Source organism: Ceratotherium simum, chromosome 11 (genome assembly GCF_057802395.1).
Source record: "Ceratotherium simum simum isolate JZ-2026a chromosome 11, ASM5780239v1, whole genome shotgun sequence".
Classification (NCBI taxonomy): Eukaryota; Metazoa; Chordata; class Mammalia; order Perissodactyla; family Rhinocerotidae; genus Ceratotherium; species Ceratotherium simum.
The window spans coordinates 65719064-65724326 of record NC_141910.1 but is presented as its reverse complement, the minus strand read 5'-3'; positions in this window follow the sequence as shown (position 1 = coordinate 65724326).

Below are 5263 nucleotides of genomic sequence, written 5' to 3'. Positions count from 1 at the left end.
CCAGGTTCCACTTGTTGGGGCTGGGCTTGTTCCTGGGTCTTCGTTCAGCTGCTGGGTGGGCTGGGGCGGGCTGGTGTTGGATGGTCTGGGCTGGGAAGACCCCTCCCTGCACCAAGTGGCCTCTCAGTCTCCAGCATGCCAGCCTGGGCTCATTCTCTGGGAATGGCCGGGGTCCACGTGCAAGAGCACAGTGCACCAGCGTGGGTGTCCAACTGTCACACTGTCCCATCCGCCTCATCCTATCGGCCAACACAAGGTAGAATATCATGTTGGTTTTTGCGTTGAATATTGTGTTGAATCTGTTTGGTAGAATATTCAAGTACAGAAAATTCCATCTGTCGATGGGAGGATCTCTGAAGTCACACTTGCAAAGACGTTGTTTGGATATAGAGAGGCCATTATTTGGGGCCCTTAATGCAAATATTTAATCAAAATACCTGTCATCTTTCCACCACATCCATGTGCCACTTGAGAGTATCGAGGAGTTTTGTACGTTCGTTTTATTTTTTGTAAAGAAGCTAGAACTTCAATATTGGCTTTCTCTTGGTTTAAGTAACACATATACTTAAGTTGAAAGATATATAATTAAATTCTCATCAAATTTATTTTTACTATAATTCACACCTAATGAGAAAGGGGAGAAAATGAAGTGTACAATTCTTTATAGTCACTGTGTTTTAGGATTATAGACTGAGACTTGAAGCTCACAGAACACTGCAATGGCACCTCATTGATTCTGAGATAAAAGCAAAGTCCTCTGCACAGTACTTTGGAATGTTACCCACATGGCTCTGTCTTCCCTCCAATGCTGTCTCCTAGCAAGTCCACTCTCCGCCCCACTTCCTTCCTCCAGGCAGAAGTGATTTGTTTTCCCCCAATACTGCCTCGCTCTCGTTGTCTCCATGTTTGTGCACATGCTGTTCCTTTTGTCTGGGAAGTCCTTCCTGTTTTCTTTCTTGCTAACTCCTACATCTGTCACATCTCAAGGAGGCCCTTTGCTGCCCATGCACACTTGAGTGAGCGCTCTCTACCTTGCTGTGTTTTCCTTGCTTGAACCCCTCTCTACACTGAGTTCCCTGGGGACAGCTCTCATCTCGATATTTTCAGTACATGGCAGTCACAGTAGGTGGAGAGTGGTTATTTGTCAAATAAATGGATACATAAATAAACCATCCACCTGCTTTGAATGTTACCTATTCTTTGAGGAAATGACTTGTCTAAAAGGTTTTTAATTTCATAACTCCCCATGCATTTTTGCAATGAAAATTACACTTTCCTTAACTGTTCCTTCACATCATGGATTAAAGGGGCCTTTCTTAGAGTCACACGTGTTGGGTTGGCTGGAAAGCCATCTAGGCTGAGTAGAGACACCTCATTTGAGGAAACAACGCCTCAGGCCATGCAATGTAGCTCCAGGTCCACAAGCTCTGTCAGAGCTCAATGGGACATCTTTATGAGCTGTTTCTAGAATTCCTTCCAGCCCCAGCTTCATCCTGTTTGTCTCAACTCCTGGGTCTATTCGAGCACTTGGGTTATTGGCCTTCCACTCTGGAACACAGCCAACATCCAAACAGGGCGTGCAGTTTAAAGAATGAGGGTGTGTGTAGGAGTTTCAATAAATAGTCTCATCTTGGAGAGTTTACTGATGAAGTAGGGTGGACTGAAGGGTGTCAAGGATACAAAGAAGGAAAACCAAATGAAACAGTACTGAATTTTAACATAATTCATGTAGACTTATGCACATATATTTTTGTCTTAGTATATATGTATGCATGTATACATTTTATGTATTTAACATATAAATGTATATTTAAATTACGCACTTGTCTCTGCTTTCTATATGTATATGTATGCATACATGTACATTGCTGCATATACACATGCATGTTAACATATGCATAAATGTATACTTACGTGTATATTTGACACACGTATTACATATGTGTCCTGCACTAAGCATGCATAGTTCTGACTAACTTTCTACAAAGAGGTATAGCAAGGCTCATTCATATGCATGCATGTACCTAAATATCTATATGCATAAATGTGTAATAGTTTATATGTATGTAGTTATTTGTGTGTATATATTTGTGTGATGTAGCTACCTCTGATTCTTCATATGAGTAAGTATGCATAAATGCTTTCCTACATATGCAGATATATAGACACACATTTGCGTGTAGCCTTATGAAGTCCTAGATTTAAAATATATAATATGGATATTTTTGTACAAGAAACATGGAGGAAATTCAAGACTATGTTTGATAACTTTTTTATTTCCAAGAGTGTCTGGGAAAGTACTTTGCATATAGTAGGCACTCATGAATATCCCTGTTGATTATATCCTTCAAAATGAACTGCATTTGTGAAGGTAATCCTAACTACTGGAACAAATAAACGTAAAATCTTAGTGGGACACTGGAGACCTCGATCCTCTCCTGCTCCCTGGCAATGCTCCTTTCCTTTTTTTTGGATTCTGCTTCTTCCTCTCTAACATGAAGATGTTGTACGAAACGGCTCCAGATTCTTTGTTAGTGATTACAGGCTTTGCCTTTTTATTTTTGGCAGCCCTTAAATGGACACCCAGACTCAGCCTTGCAACACTTTTAGAAATAGAGTTGCATGGGCGAAGAGAGAAGAGCTCTGAAGCTCCATTTTTTTGAAGACTCCTATTTGACATCAGTGATTTCTTGAACAATCCTGCTGAAGACAGTGGTCTCTTCAACTGCTGTTCATGCGGTTTGTGAAAAAGAGAAGTCTTAAAAAAATCAGCCACAGACATTCACTAACCTGCTGTTATTGTCGAACTCTGTGATGTTGGAGGGATCCAGATGCAAAGAAAGAGTCAGATAAAGGGTATTCCATTCCTATATTGTCCTTTATTAGTTCCTTCCTTTAGACAGCCACCTAGCTTTTCCTTGTAGGTAAGATAAAGGTTACGGTAGTGCTCTATCTGCCCAGAGAGACTTATTACAAGAATCAAATGAGATCATTTATAAGCTTTGTAAGATGCAAGGTGATTTTGTTGAGATGATAATGATAACTGACGTCTGCTGTTCAGGTTTATAAAATGTGATAGTGAAGCCAGGCAGACACTTTTGAGCAGTGACTAGAACAGCCATAAACCTCAAACACAAGTGACTCCAGTATTCTGGGGTAACAACAAACGCTGGGCAGAGGCTTTAGAGCCATGATGTGAGAGAACACTGTGGGAACCATGGTCAGGGAAGGCTTCCCAAGGAAGGCTGGTTGATCTGTGCCTTGAAACATGGAGATTTCCATCTATAGTGAAGAGATGGTACAATGATCTCCAAAGAGAGGGTCCCCAGACACCGGACAGTCTGGTACCCACACAGATGTCTCGAGTGAGCTTACCAGAGATGTTGGCTGCAGGAGCCTCTGGAAGATGCTGGGCTAGACCAAGGGATCTTAATATTTGGTCCATAAGCCCTCCAAGAGGTCTATGGGTAAAACTTAGGAGTTTGTGGCCATGCATAGGAAAAATTATGTCTTTATTTTCATTAGCTTCCAACTGAAATTTAGCATGTTCTTTAATTACAAACATAGGTGGCAAACTGGAATCACATTTACAGTACCTGTAAAATCAATATATATCACAGATATTTTCATATCCCATTACTGTTGTTATAGATATCTCAAAATGTTTGCACTCATCACTACTTCAAAATTATGGTATTTATTAGATCACTGTTAGATTTTTAAAATGCAGTGTGTTAAAGAAACATAAATATTATATCATGCATTTATTTTAATATGAATAACTGTATTCCAATATAATTTGTTTTTAAACACATTTAAAATATTCTGAGAATGGGTTCATAGGCTTCACCACAGTGCCAAAAGTAGTTCATGGCACAAAAACAGCTAAGAAACCCTGGGTAGGACAAAGGAGAGATGTTATCCAGCATGACTGAGGGCCAGTTGAACCATAAGCCAGGCTTGTGCTCAGATTGTGATGTTGGAGCTGTGATGCTGGGCAATAGATGTAAGGAGGAAGACAAAAATGCGATGGAAAGGCAAGCATGGTAGCAGACTCTAGAAATTAGAATTGTGTGGGAAGAGAAGAGTTGAGCTGTCAATTTAGATTCATGTTTGGGCAGGATGAAGATGTCAGCAGTGACCATGTGAGCTAGACTGAGAAGCTTAAAGGGCTTCATGATATTTGTTATAGCAGTAATAACAATACTGATTAGCCAGTTGAACTGAGTATTTATCTGCCAGGCACTATGCCAAGTATTTTACATGGGTAAACTTATTTAACAACACCATTGGTTCAGATTTAAGAAACTGACGCTCAGAGAGGTTAATTACCTTGCCCACAGTCATGTAAGTTTAAAAGCTAGGTAGGGTTTAAACCCTGGGAGTCCAAATACACTGGGGTTTGTTACAATAGCACAAAGTTTCCTCAGCAAGCACAAGCCCACTTGTGGAGGGTAGCAGTGCTATGGGGTCTCTGGGCTGGTGGAATCTGTTATACATTTTGAGTCTTTCCTTGGTGGGACCATTCCTACCATTTCATTGGCTGCATTCCTGAGTCACTGTAAGGGGGACCTTGGAGCACCCTAAGGGAATCTGGAGAGTTCTTACTGGAGTTGACCAGCAAGAAGCCTCAATTCACTTTGTGGAGGCAGGATGAGGGAGGAGGTTCCATGTGCAACAGAAGTCACAGGCAACCACTTTGTAATTATTTTTAAATACAAAAATGAAAACAGCGACAACAAAATAACATGGACTAGGGCACATATTTCAAATTCAGCACAATTAACTTATCTCATCTCTTTTCCACACGAAGTTTAAGAGAATGTGAGCTGGTGGTGAGACGGACAGCATCCAGATCCCATAAGCCCTCCTTCCAAGCAAAGCAGAATTAAATGGATTTCCAGGCTCTTGCTTACCCAGGAGTGGGGAGCTCAGACTAAGACACATAAATTCCAGAGAAAGGAATGACTAGAAGAGCCTCATCTTCTCTCCCAAACTTCACTGGACACTTGAATTCTTTCTATGACACACTTTTTGACAAGTGATTGATCAACATTTATTGGAATTCTTTTAATGTCATGAAAGTTGTTACCTCCAAAGGCGGCCCAGTATATGCTAGACTTCATCCTCACAGCGTTTTTCATCACGTGAATTCATATTTCTCTCGTGTGGCTTCCACTTGAGCATTTGTGATGGTATCCGAGAAAATAATTTTAAATAATTAAAATTGGTGTGATAGTAGAACATATTTGTGGTAACTGAA